The sequence below is a fragment of the Streptopelia decaocto genome (genome assembly GCF_964273445.1).
Source record: "Streptopelia decaocto genome assembly, chromosome: 1".
NCBI classification, from domain to species: Eukaryota; Metazoa; Chordata; class Aves; order Columbiformes; family Columbidae; genus Streptopelia; species Streptopelia decaocto.
Window position 1 is genome coordinate 17,186,093 of NC_138663.1, and position 14,985 is coordinate 17,201,077.

A 14,985-nucleotide genomic window follows, 5' to 3' on the forward strand; every position below is an offset into this window, starting at 1 on the left:
AGAGAGTTGTAACCAGAGCTTTAGACAAAAGTCACCTAAGGAAACAAGTCTTCACATATGAACACGTGAACTTCTCTATTCATCACACCTAACTTCTTCAAAATACTTTACGAAAATTAGGAAAAAAAATTGAAAAAATACATCCGTAGTGAAAAGCAGACATTGAAAAACTCTTCCATTTTATCCTTCCCCTAAAGCATTTCTGATATTGCCATGGATGTTCTGCAATAAAACCCATAAATATATAAATATAGCACTAATACCTGACACTGGACTGAGAGATGCCACCGTAAAATCTTGGTACACCCTGAGGCTGACAGTAGTGCTGTGAATGCACAAACTATAGAGCATTCTATCATAATGAAACATAGTTATGACACAGTGAGTGCTGTAGTTAATCCAAATGCAATGTGAGTATGGAATGGGAAGTTGCGTCATCACTGAAACTAAACCATTCTGTCTCCTTGCTAACATTAAGGACTCATTAAGAAAATACAGATCGCATTACAGAAAATACAGTTAGTATTACAGCAGCTTCTAGAAATCCCAGGAGAGATCAAGACTGGCTTCTGATAGGAAATGTTGCTTCTCAAAGATCTCATAGTGTAAATAAACAGCTGGAAATGGAGGTGAGTTCATCTCATGGTTTGAATGGCCAACATCAGGCCCTCAGGGGGTTAAGAACTGAATCCAGCTCCCTTAAGTTGCAGCTCACTGCCAAAGTCTTGGCCCAAAGTATCCCAGAAATAATTGTTTCAAAATTGACCTGCTATTATATTTATTTCAGTTAAACCATAAAGTACATGTGGAAATGGATTTTGAGTCACATCAATGTAAAATCACAGCAGAAACTGCAATTGAATCACTCTAACCCCAGTGTGAGATCAAAATTCTAATAGCATGGATTGCTAAAGGTCATTTGCCTAAGGTTTGCTATCTCACAGTGAAAGTTTATGACCCATTATGGTCTCTTATAAAGGTCTTTCAGGAACAGAAAAATCAGAATGGCTCCTTTCCCATTGGCTGTCACTGCTACACCTCAAGTGCTGTTTTGTTTTAAAAAGAGATGTGTTGCTGCAAGATTTCTCTCCCAATAATATAGTTGCAATATAGTAAATCAGAGCAGTATAATCAACCAAATGGCTTTTGACTCCCTCCTCCTGATCAGGTTATCTGTAAAAGCTCAGCTGTTGACTTTTTTCTGCACTGAAGCAGCTTTTAGGCAAACAGAGAAGTCTTTTCTCCTGTGTGCTACTTTAGTACTGCCTGGCTAAAACCAAACAGTCAGAAGGTCATTATTCAGGCGATCCATTCGAGGTGCCTCTCACAGCAGATCATACGCCGGCTTTCACTTTCTCCCAAGTCTGCAGAAATCTTTCTCTGCTCAGGCTCAGACTCAGTCTAGAAACACGTAATTTTGGCCTCCATCAAGACCCAAATCACAGAATCACAGAATCACAGAATGTCAGGGATTGGAAGGGACCTCGAAAGCTCATCCAGTCCAATCCCCCTGGCAGAGCAGGAACACCCAGATGAGGTTACACAGGAATGTGTGCAGGCGGGTTTGAATGTCTCCAGAGTAGGAGACTCCACAACCTCCCTGGGCAGCCTGGTCCAGGCTCTGGCACCCTCACTGAGAAGCAACCTTTAAAAATGACGGGTAGCCAAAATCCTCATTGCAACCTACTCCTCCTGCACGGTCTGTGGATTTCTGGCCAACAGACAATAGAGCATGCCCCGTATTTTCAGAGACAACATCCTCAGACTAGTTTACCCATTTCTGTCAACTGCATGGCTCATTCCCTTGAAAGCCCAGAAGGAGAACAAACTCTTAATTTTTTTTTTTTAAAGCAATTGACATTCGCCTGCCTGTCCCATAGGGTGCCTGAACTATTTTGCTATTTGTTGCACAATACGCTACACAAGTTCCCTCATACCAGTGAGAATGCTGGACAATGGGTCCTTTTCTTAAGAAAACACTATGATCTATAGCCCATGGTATGTATAGTAAGAAGACAAAATACGATCCACTGTCTGACAACGCACTAGAGTCTACAAACTGTCATAATCAATATCAACTGTCACAATATGCAAGAGCTTCCCAGCATTCACAACAGCTATTCTGACACAGTTAATAAATCACTGGAAAAAGGCCGGTGTCAGATACCACACAGCCTCCTTGTTCCGCAGGCAGCACAAAAGAAAACCGGGCACAGACGTAGAGCTGCAAAATGAAGTCGTGTTCTAAAAGGCAGTGCAGCTTTGTGCAGCCCTGTTGCAGAGCATTAATATAAAAAGAGAGCAAAAAGGAGCTGAGCATGTGTACTATAGGCAACAAAAGAGCAGCCCGGCTATAGAGGCTGCTGGACAAGCGCCTCTTTCATACACCAGCGAGTCTGAGAGCAGCATCACGGGATCCGATCATCCATTCATTCAGAAATTCATGGAAAGTTGAAACAATCTGTGGCTTTATGGGACCAAATTAGTATCTATTCTACTTTCAACAGACAACATTCGCTTTTAGGGTCTGGAACAAGTACAATAAAGTGGAAATTTTGTCCTTGTCTTTATTGGGAATTAAGCCGTAAGTAGACAATAACATATGTGTTTTGAGATTCCCAAGCGAAATACTCCATAAAACTTTCAAACATTTACTGCCAGAAATGTCAGAAAAATAATATTAGGAAGTGTTGTTTTATGGAGTGGTAATACTTTATGTCCTTTCACTGTCTGATGTCCCTACCATATGCAGCTATCTGATACACATGCACAACCAATCTGTTATTCTCTAACTGCTAAACGGGCTCTTCTGCTAAAAGGTCTTTTGATACAGCTATAAAAAGCCTCCATCATGTTTTGGCAAATGCAAGATGGCTTCAGGCAGGGGTGTCAAACACCCTTCAAGTGATGCTACGCAGGAGGAACTCTGGCCACACTTCGCTCTCTGGAGCACCTTGGCACATGAGACCACACACACATGCACAAGGCTGAGCTGTCAGTGGTTCTCACCACCATCATCTGCTCAGCTGCTGCAAACTGGCTGGATGCCTGAGTCTTCCTGAAGAAGCTCCAAAAACATGAGCTGTGCTGGCAGATGGGACCCGTAGGCATCCTGCTGAGGGTGGCTTGAGGGGACAGCCTGGACCTCAGCAGCCCAAGCCACTGCCACCCAGACAGCCTGAGCAAGGGGAAACATGGGACGGACCAAAGAGAACAGGAACTGATCCATCCTTTTGCGGGACTGGCTCCTAAACCCCTTCTACCAATGGCTTTGGTCACTCTGTGCTCGAGTTTCTCTTCCATGAAGTGGGGATAACAGCACCTACATGTACACTGCGGAGTAGCGGGTGCAGACACTGAAATGCTGAGATACTGGGGTAATGAAGGGAACATAAATATCCTAAACAAATCAGAAAAAGTTCTTTCAAAAACTCTTGCAGACAAGTTTAATCAAAAACAGTGTGGAAAGACTAAAAAAAAAAAAGGTCTTTTAAGGACTAACACATCAGTGAATGGACAAAGAGGACTCTGACTGGTCAGGCAGGCACACAGGAGAAGAGGTGTTCATTACACACACAGTCCTTGCACACTGGATTCATATCCTGGCAATATTATTTTCTGTATGCTTTCTACAAAAGAAATCTCCAGAAGGTAGAAATCAAAGCAGACTGCTGTCTTTTGTGTCACTGTCATTGCTGAATAGGCTCCTTAAAACCAGAACTACTCATCTTCACCCTCCATCAAACTAATGAAAGGATTTAACAGCAACCGCATTCCCTGACGCATTGCAAAGAAAAGAGAAGTAAGGCTGACAAAAGCTCAAACCTCTCTAAAATACACTAATAACTAACAATGTATTGAATAGTTATTGTCTCATTATTACCTTTACAACAAACTAAATCAAATCTGAGACTTTAATCTCAGCTTTCTATCTTCTGGCACTTCATAAACCAAAGAATTTCATTATCTAGAAATGTAAACACAGCAAAGTTTAACTGAAATGCACATTTGGCAATAGCAGTACCTGGCCAGAAAGGATCTTTTTGTTTGTTTTTTAAGTTGGCAGAAATGAAATAATTAATACTTTTTGTTTATTTGTTTATTATATACAAAGGTCTTAGGGCTGCATATCAAAGCGGAATATTTTCTATAAATACTTCAGCATCAGAGCTTTCTTTCATGGATAGCCCAGCCCACATCTATTCTAATTCTGCTTTACAATGCATCTGAAAACAACAGATGTCAGATTTTACTGCAGCCATGTAAACTCCTTGGCTAGCAAAATGTAGAGTAAGGACACTCCGTAGGTTCCAATGACATCTTGCTCCTCGCGGCTCATAAGAAGCAGGCATGGCCGCGGGTAGCAGCCGTCGCTGGGCAACATGCCTTTGAATGATCAGAACTCCATCCCCCATCACTTCTAGCCATGTCTTTACATATGGGAGTTAATACACACCTAGGCAGTACTAAGCCTTGAATTAGTGAGGATGCCATACTCTCAGTGTCTACCACTTGGACGGCAGCAGCACGTAAGTAGCACCAGCTCGTAGCAGCTGAGACCACAGGCAATACTTGGCTGCCTGAGCAGAGCTGGAACCTAAACCACGCGTCCTGCTGAGCAAACAGCAGTAAAAGAGCAGCACGTGTCCATAAAAGTAGAGATGCTTGGTCCTGCACTAAGCTTCGGTTTGCCTCACAAAGTCTGCAAGTCTGCAAGTCCTGCAGCGCATGTGTGCTTCTACCATCATGGAAACACACTTAAAATGCGTAAAATACCAGTGTAATTATATCATCCCTTCCAAAACGCTGCTGTAGGCACTACAAAGCTTCACTTCTATGAGTAGAAATAGGAAGTTTATGAGCAACAAACTCGTAAGACAAACTCTTTAAAATATTTTCTACATTATGGAAAAGTTCAGGAGCTTATAGCACAGGGAAAATATCCTGAAAGAAAGGAAACTGCACAGAAAATGGTGGGTGGGAACCTAAGTAAGATGCTTTGCCAAAACAGCAGAAAACTTTACCAAAAATGAAAATAGGCATAACTGTGAATTTACAGAGACCCTACCTCAAGCTCATCCCAGTTAGCAAGCAGCCGCACTGGAGAAGTGTTTCAGGACCAAAACTCTGTATGTGACCCCAGCTTGCCTTCAGGGCACCCTGGCAAAGGACAAGGGCTGGTGTTGGCCTCAGCTCTCCGAAAGGCCAGAGCAATGGGCAGCGCCAAATGTCCCCTGTGCATTCCTAACCAGTCCCTGTATTGTGGTAGGGACAGATGAAACTACAGATTTCTGTTTCCCTAGAAAAAGTTGTATTAAACATTGCAAAACCAGAGAAGTAACAGCCATGAGAAACAAACCCCATAACTTCCCTTTTGAAAAACAGAAAGGTAGAACATTCTATCATGTCTTAGACAGGCATAATGGATTCCGTCAAAGCCTCCCTTTCCTTAGGATCGGAAATGCTGCTAATGACAATTCCTTCTTTATATTAAGTTGGATGAAAGAACATGGAAATGATTCCCCTCGGACACACAAAGCCTATGTTACTGCTTTTGCCCCTTCACTTCAGGCTGCCAGTCTCAGCTCCGCACATTTAGGAGCACTGACTGCCAACACAAGTTATGGGCTTTGGAAAGGATATATAAAAATAATTATCTATTATTCACACAGTGCCAAAGGTTCACATTGGAACCGGTCCTCTGAAGAATGTCAAAGCCCAGGTCTGCTCCAAAGCCCATTACATCAACAGGAAGAGTCTCATTGACTTCAGCGGGCTTCGATCCCGGCCAAAACTGGGCCCAGAGCATAATTCCCTGAGTCCCTGCCAGGGCACTCGCACAGAGCTTCACTCCCAACCCGGCAGCCCCGGACAAGAGTTACAGTCTGCCCAGGAAAAGGCTGAGGGTTCAACATCAAAACGGTGAGAGAAGAAAGCAAAAGGTGAAGGGATGAGCAGGGCAAGCATGTGGACAGTAGAAACACGCAATGTGGGCCACACAGTACGAGTTGTAAAGGTTGTAACGGTTTTTCTAAAATCAGCTGTCTGCATCTGTACCTTGACGTCTCTAAATTTCCAAGAAGGATGAGCAGCAGCAGCCACCCTTCTGCAGATGCTCTGTTTTGAAAACACTGGCCAGTGTTGCCCAGTGTTCTTTGAAGAAAAGAGTGTTCAGAAGGGTCATAGGAAGGGGGAAAAGAAAGACGTGTTATATGGTGTTATGGGGGGATTTTAGATCCCAGGGTGAGGTAAAACAGAAGTGAGCCACATGGTGTATGCAAGCACAACAGCAATGGGCGCTCAGTCCTGACTGAGCTGAAAGGGAGGGAAATGTCCTGGGGAACACGTGTCTTTGGGGGGAAAGGAAGGTATCTGGGATTAACTAGTCCAAGGCTGGAAGATTGCTGGAGGACAAGCAATGGTCCATGCTGGCACAGAGTGAGTGCCCATATCCGACTGCACCAGCGACCAGCTCTCCCTTGCGAGCATTAGCCCCACCGCCTCCAGCACCGTCCCACTGCTGCTGCAGCAGCTCAGGGCACCCGAGGGGCTGTCCCGGCCCACCCAGGACACAGGTACGTCCCTGGGCTGTGGCTGTGCCAGCCTGCGCACTGCCACTGCACTGCCCCACAGCAGCATCACCCACATCTGCACTTGGGACATGATGCTGGGGTCAGTGCAAGAACAGGATCCCAGCAAGTCTGTCCAGACACTTCCAGGCAAAGGCACCTCTAATGCTCACAGGCTGCCTGCAGACACTCTTCAAAACACGGTAAGTCAAACCTCCATGTACTTCTTTTTTCAACATGAGTCATTTCTTCATCCAGGCAGAGAGGGGGATCTGGGACACCTGGGGAGGGTGGGCAGTGGGACCTGGGGCTTGCGACTCACAGCAGTTCCCACTCTGTGGTCCCCTTGGCAGCAGCCACAGCACTACCAGCTCATTCAGACAGCTAAAAAATCCCCAGGCTGTGGGAGGAGAAACTGTGCATAAAGCAGCAACTGCAAATTCCCAACATGTAAAAGAGAAAAAAATAAAAAATACTAATTTCGGCATCATTATCTTTAACATAGCCTGTGCTGTTCAGGATTATTTACTTTGTACACAATACTGAATATAAAAAAAAAAAACCCATATTTCGATTTGCAGCTTCAACAGGGGATTAAGAACAAATTGATGCCAACCAGATCGCACAACATTGTATGAGACTGCCATTAGCTTTTCAGAAACCAGCACCTGCAAGGCGAGAATTTTGAAATGCTAATTAGGTTGATAACACTAGTCTGGGGGAGTATTTCTGGAGGGTGGGAAGTAAGTTGGATCTGCTGGCAGGAGAAAGCACTCTTGAATTCTGTCTACAGGAAGGCTGAAATGCATCCGACTTCCCCCCCCCACACTCTGCAGCATTGCCTCCTGCTCTTCAGGTACCTGGTGCACACGGGGTATAACTGCTCTGGGGGGTGAGACGCAGACAGTGAAGCTGGCAGGGGTGCAGGAGCAACAAGGCGGCCAGGTGGAAACAAGTCCCTGTCCTGAGCAGAACGCACAAGAATGAAGGGTACTCAGAGGTATGACATGTGGGAAGAATGACAGTGATGAGTGGTGTTCCTCAGGAGCTGGCACTGGGACCAGCACTGTTTAACATCTTTGTCAGTGACATGGACAGTGGAACTCAGTGCACCCTCAGCAAATTATCTGACAACACCAAACTGTGTGCTCTGGTCAACACACTGGAGAGAAGTTACATCATCCAGAGGGACCTTGACAGGCATGAGAGGTGGGTCCGTGCAAACCTCATGGAGTTCAGCAAGGCCAAGCGCAAGGTTCTGCACATGCGCTGAGGCAATCCCAAGCACAAATACAGGCTGCGAGGAGAACTGATTGAGAGCAGCCCTGAGGAGAAAGACTTGGGGGTGTTGGTTGATGAGAAGATCAACGTGACCCCTCAATGTGTGCCTGCAGCCAAGAAAGCCAGCTGTATCTTGGGCTGCATCAGAAGTGTGACCAACAGGTGAAGGGAAGTGATTCTGCCCCTCTACTGTGTTCTCATGAGTCCCCACCTGCAGTGCTGCATACAGCTCTGCGGCCTCCAACGTAAGAACATAGATGGTTGAAGGGAGTCCAGAGGAGGGCCACGAAGATGATCAGAGGGCTGGAGCACCTCTCCTATCAAGACAGACTTGGAGAGTTGGGGCTGTTCAGCCTGGAGAAGGCTCTGGGGAGACCTTACAGCAGCCTTCCAGTACCTAAAGGGGATCTACAGGAAAGCTGGAGAGGGACTTTTTACAAGGACATGTAGTGACAGGACAAAGGGTAATGGCTTTAAACTGAAAGAAGGTAGATTTAGATTAAAAGAATAAATTCTTCCCCATGAGGATGGTGGGGCACTTCAACAGGCTGCCCAGAGAAGCTGTGGATGCCCCATCCCTGGCAGTGTTCAAGGTCAGGCTGGACGGAGCTTTGAGCAACCTGGTCTGGTGGAAGGTGTCCCTGCGCATGGCAGGGAGGTTGGACTAGATGATCTTTAAGGTCCCTTCCAGCCCAAACCATCCTGTGATTCTATGAAGATCGCATGAACACACTAATAACCAGCTCCTTCAGACCATTTTACTGATGAGGAGATTTCGCCAATAGCTAAAATGCAAACTGATTTTCCTTCCTGAGCTCTGCCTATCTCTGTGCACCTCAGCTGGTTTTCCTTGTTAGCCAGGACCAGCAAGACTCCTCCTGGCCACGCTCGCAGCGGGCTCAGCCAGCCTCAGCGCTGTGGCTCTGACCAGCTCCCAGCCCTTGGAGTGGGGCACAGCCCAGAGACCGCCACTGCCACTCTACACGAGCACATGAGCTGCGACACAGCTTTCAAACTCCAGCTGAAGAGCCGGGTTTCCATTTCATGCTAATGTCCATGGAGGCTGCGTGTCTTGCGGCACTCACCAGACCTGTTCAGATGAAAAACTCCACTCGGGATCGCTGCCCCAGACAGATTCACACACTGACTTGCTGGGGGCTCCGCCACCTCCCATAAAGCTTGATCTCATTTCATATATGATGAAAACTATTGACTGATTACTGCGATAATTTTTAAGCCTCTCTGAACTTCAAAGGGAGAGAGTTTTAATATCATTTACATTTCCATTCTAATTAAATGCATAGCTAAACGTCCATAGCTAGAAGACAAGCACTGGTTTCCCAGCAGGCTTGTGTTGCCTGCAGCCACATCTTGCAGAGCATGGCAGCGGTGGCAGCGGTGACAGTGGTGGCAGCGGTGACAGGGACCGGGCACTGCCAGGTAGGGGGACACACTGGCGAGCATCAGGGTGCACGAAGTCCAGGCACAGGGAGCCCCACCACCCCTTCACCCCACAGCCAAAGGGCTATTCATGGGCATCTCCACCTTCCCAGATGTAACCAGCTGTACACAGGACTTGAAACAAACTTCTTAAAGATCCATGAAAGCACCAGACAAACTAAATTGCAGTCATGGGATGTTCCAGCATTAATCTCCATTCAGGGCACAGTCTTCAAGTAAATTAGGTATTTTGTACAGGGTAAGATAACAGCAGTGTGTTTACCCCGAGACACACTTTTATGTCACTAACTCACTTGGAAAGAGAGTCCCTGCTTGGGGGGCCCGACCGTCCTGCTGGGGGAGCAACCGATGAGTCCTACAAAAGCCTCCATTCTCCTCACAGCTACACATCCCCTGCAAACATTTGTACTCTCTCGGTCTGATTAAAGCAAGGACTTCCCCAGGCAAGCCAGGGCTCCTCTCAAATCTCTCTCTGAAGTTTCAAAGCAGGAATGGATGAAAACTATTTTGGGGATGGCAAGGGAGGTGGGAAGAGTTGGGGTGGGGGCCTGGAGTTTCAAAACCAGGAGCAGCGACAAGGAAATACCTTCTCTGCTTCAGTGTTTGCACCCATGCTGCATATTAGTAGCCTCAAATGGATCCTTTCCAAACAGTGTCAGCAAAACAAAATCCATCAGGTTTATTTTTCTAAATGTCTCCACATTCCCATGTTCCTTTTGCCTGGAGATAGGCTCTGCTCCTTGCTGAGACCCACACTGAAATCATGGGGACGCTTCCCGCTGGACAGAGTTCAGGTTTGCTATCTTGACTGGAAAACAAAGGAGGGAACAATGAAAAAAGACGATGGTCACGTTTTTCTGATGTCATTTCTGTTTACAGCCAAGCTTTTAAAACAGTGACGTATCAGCTGAAAGTGTTATTGATATACTGGGCAACGCAGAAACTTATCCAGCTCCCTGAAACAGAAAAAACACCAGAAAACTGCAGCTGTGATAGCTCAACAGGTTGCCGTGTTCCTGCGCTGCCAAAGTACAGCCAGGGGAACTAAGAGGGTCCTTTGGCATATGTGCATTTTTTTTCAGTTTTCTGTAGCTTCAGTCATTATAAGACCATTGGCAAATTCATATAAGGAAGAAACAGAGGGTTCTCCATCCAGGGAAGGACAAGCAGTAATGGCTGCGTGGGCGGCTTCCACATGTACCAGGCACAGGAAAAGTTGGTTCAGCTGCTCCTTCTGCCCCAGGACATTCGAACACGCTCGAACACGAGGGACCCACAGAAGCAGGGCAGCCCTCCCCTACTGCTTCGGTTCACATCCAGTCTGCTGATGGGAGTGATGACTGGGGCACAGATGTCCCACCTGTAACATGCATGTCCTAAAGGAAAGGCTTCAGAGCCTTTATAACTCTCACTTTTCTTCCTTTCCCTCTCAAGTTCAATTAATGTTTAAGAGTTCTTAGTAAGTAGTAGATCAAAATCCAGAGAAGTGGGATGGTGAGCACCAAGGTCAATCTGCTGGGATCCGACAAAAAATACACCCATGTCCCATGGTCTGAAGAATTTAGACATTCTATTAGCCTCACTCCATTAGCAATCCCCAGAATTAAAATATTTTCTTCAACAGAATGCCATGTTTCCCCCCATTTTTGGTTACAAAGGGAATAGGTTTTCTTTTTTTAACTAGATTTTCAACTGACTAGTTTTGCTGATATTTTCTGTTAAATGAGGTCCGCTGAGTTAAGCAGAATAAGAAGCAAACAAGGCAAATAAGAAACTCCAGGAAACAAAACTTAAGCAAATAAGAAACTGAAAAAAAAAATTTGCATCATGTGATTAAAATAAAGAAAGAAGAACAAAAATATAAAATTACCAAGCAAAAACCCCCTCACCAAATTCACGTAGCTTTGGGAAAGACTCGCCAGGCACTAGCAATATTTGTAGAGAAAATTCTATGTACTTTTTCCAGATTCTCTGTTGACAGGCAACCCAGACAATCGTTTCAAAATGCACTGTAAAACCAAAAAATAACTTTGCTCAGCTAACCATCTACGTGTCACTTGCCACTGGCAATGAGATCATTGTGATTTTGGCCGCATGGTCAACTCAGATTATTCTTGGATCCCTGCCGTTAAAACTAGTACGCTGGACACGAATCAAAAAGGATAAAGCACTTGCTTCCTGTTTCTATAGTCCTGAACTTGCAGTGGGAATTTTTCTCTCCAAAACCTTCCCGAAGAGAAAAGCAGCCCCACAGACAAAATCAGGAGAATGCAGGAGCTCGACTCCTATTGCCATACGTCATCTTGGGAAGCCAATGCAGAGAAAGGGCAGGTCAAATTATGACAGACTGAAGTGGGTCACATCAGTGGCTTGGAGCCACTGGTAAAACACAGAAACTACACTGATCCTCAGAAATGATACTGCAATCTCAAATACCTATCTAATGATTTCTGTTCAGCTGAGCTGTAGTAACGGAGTCACGACTACATGATTCACTTCTTTAAGAAGCAGATAAGATTTTTCTGCCAGATACTTTGTAAGACACAGATCTTGAGTGAAACCAGTATTTTGCATTCTAGGACTAATATGAGGCTACTCAACAATTCCCATAATTAAAAGATTCTCTTTAAAGGAATTTACCATACTGGATAACAGAGGAAAACACTGGTGCTCTCAGCACATCCTTGATGTCAGCAGGGCGTTAGCAGGGCAGCGCCAGGAGCATGCCAGGCCGGACTCTGCCCAGCAGTCCATGCCTCTGGCCAACAGCAGAGCACTGCGTCTTTCTCCTCTGGGTGATGGCTCTTTCCTTCCTGCTCTGCCAAGACTGCAGACAATCCCGAGAAGTGGTACTTGGTGAGCTCAGGAGAGCGACAACACTCAGCAGGCACGTACCCACCACCGAGCAGGGCAGGAGGACTCCCTGTGCCACCTGCACCATGAGCGGCACAAAGTTTTACCGGTGCAGTGACGATTTATCCACCATTTCCAGGCATCCCACGGAAGCTACTGCTCCTACCAGACCTCTGGACATCCTAACATCCAATAGCAATGCCTTTTCTTGCAACCCAAGCAAAAATTTCAGGTGGAAAAGAAGATACATCCAGTGAAGTGTGGACATATGGTGACCTTCATGGTGCCATGGAAGAAGCACTTTTTGTCTCCCATGGAATAAACTACCCACGGAAAAAATTTCATTCTATAATGGCTTTTCTCAAGGCTGTTTGTACTTGCTACGAAGTCTAATGAATATATATATCTCCTTCGTAATAGCAGCAGTAGATTGCTATTAATATATTTAAAGGTGTTTTCATTGCTTTAGTTGTATTTTATGGAAAAATATAAAATACCAAGCCTATCCTCAAAAACTGTCACTGTTAATGCTGAGCCTTAAAATGTAAACCATTCAGGGAAAACATAAAAATCCTCATTCTAGGAATCCTTATGCAATATCAGCAGAGCCTGAGCATTATGGGACTGTTGGACATGAAGCCTTCAGCCCAAGCTCCCACCCCATACTTTGGTGAGACTCCAAACCACTGAGTCAGAAGGGTGAGATTTCACCCAGCACTAGCAGAGGTCCTGTCACCTTTCCATTCAACATACCAAACCCTCACGTCAGCCACTTGTATGTATGCAATGTGGGATAAATATTATCCCTGCATATAAATACTAAATTTATTATTAAAAAATCATTTTAAAACCTTTGTACTAGACACTGAGAAAAGCGGCTGTCTGTAAATCAGGATTTGCTCTGCAAAGAGCTTATCTGAATTCCTGCAGGATGCTTCATACTGCAGAGTCATCTCCCAAGAGCTCAGATAATTGCTGAAGTTTAATTAGTAGAAAGGATTTGCTGTCTCAGAGTCCAGCGCACATTTTTTCACCACCTGAGCTCCAGGACCATCTGTACAGGCAGGACACCAGAGGACTGTGCCCCCGACTGCAGCCACTCCTTTCTTCCTCTCCACTGATAAAATTAGGCTTATGTCATGGCCTCAATCCAGTGATACTGTTCACAGAAGAAAAGTGTATTTTAGACACTTTCTAAAATTTATTGAGTTTTCAGAAACCTCTTTTACCCTGTTTAGATTTACGTTGATACCACTGTACTTGGCCAGTGCTGAGCATCTTCATGAAGGAGTTTTCTAAATGCTCACAGGGCACCGAGTTATAGCACCTGCACTCACTGCACTGGGTTATCAACCCCTGCAAACGTCCCGTGGGCCCATCAGGGGACCTGCACCTCCGCTGTGCGGGGCAGACCAGAAACCTCCCTCTGCTTCCCAGCCTGCAAGAAACCTGCTGATATCTGAGGTGGGTTCACAAGATGGCCAAATCCTACCCGTGGTGGTCCACAGCTGCAGGATCTCACAGTGCTGGCTGCTCAAAGCATTAATTTATTTGAATGTCTCTTGGGAAAGGGAAGCAGAGATTCAGTATTTGCATGGAAAAAAGTATCTCTCTCTGGACATGACAGCTGGGGATGGGGAGGACGGCAAAGCAGCTGCAACCCAGATCAGGAGAGGCTTATAGGGCTGTGGGGGTGCCTGAGGAGCACGGGGCAACCTTAGGGAAAGGACAGCAAAATTCCCATAAATGCGTGACGGGAAGGGAGACGGCTTCGGCCAGCTCCATGTCAGCGGCAGCGCGGGCAGGTGGCTGGGGGCAGCATGGTGGCCAGCAGTGATACCGCGGTTACTCAGCCCAACTCCACAATTCATCATGCAGACATCATTCCTCGTGTCACATAAACACGGAATGAGATGCACACAGAAGGGGCATGACAGCTGGCTGTAAGTCTGCAGCAAGCACCTACTGGAGAAAAAACATTTCTACTAGAAATCCTCCAATATCATGTAGCTGAAACCAATACATGTTAACAGAAACACTTCCATTCCAGTGAACCTTTCACTGGGAATGACTTGGATAATTTTTACCACCCCATATGTCTTTTTTTGATGTCTATATATAACTCAAAATCCTGCACTGGTAAGGATGGCCCCATAGGGTCCCTGCTCCTGACCTCAGCTCAGGCTGCCCCGGTCACAGCTGACTCCTGTGGCTGCTGACGAGAGGTGGAAGCAGATCTTCCTCCAACACCCCCACAAGAACAGTGAATTGCCCCCAAAAAACTAGCTTTTACTCTTTTTGTCTTTCCTTCTGCCTTCCCAGCCAAGACAAGTTGCTGCTTTGTAGCTACAAGGAGGCAGAGGTGGAGCAGAATAGCTCACACAAGTGAGCTACAACGAGCAGTGAAGCTGAAGCAAACTCTGGCAGTGCATTTTGGGGGGCGGTGAGAAGTGTTCTCAGGCATGAAGCCTGTGGGGTGGGATGTGCTTAGCCAGACTCAAGCCTTCATGACCTCTAACTTACTCTAATTTCATTACAGTAAAATTTAAAAGTGCTTCCGCAGTGGCCAAACGTATCTTCAATTTCATTAAAAAAATCCACTCTTCTAATTAAGGATGGATGTATAATTCAAGTTAAAAAAGCAGTAAAATTTCAGAATGGAGGGATGCATAGGATGGATGTATAATTGAAAGTAAAAAAAACCCAAACAAACAAAAGCAGTAAAATTTCAAAGAATGTTGAAGCTCCAGATAAAATATTACAGCCCTAAAAAAAAAAAAAGCACAAAACCAAACCACCTTGTCTTTGCCTCTTTTTCAGA

The 14,985-nt window shown here is 45.6% G+C and overlaps 1 protein-coding gene across 1 annotated transcript in view; it reads right to left on the bottom strand.

Moving 5' to 3' along the window:
- Positions 1-14,985, bottom strand: part of CELSR1 (cadherin EGF LAG seven-pass G-type receptor 1) — a gene marked incomplete at its 5' end in the record, with an annotated part of 169,542 nt that overhangs the window by 98,625 nt on the left and 55,932 nt on the right. The window lies entirely within an intron of this gene.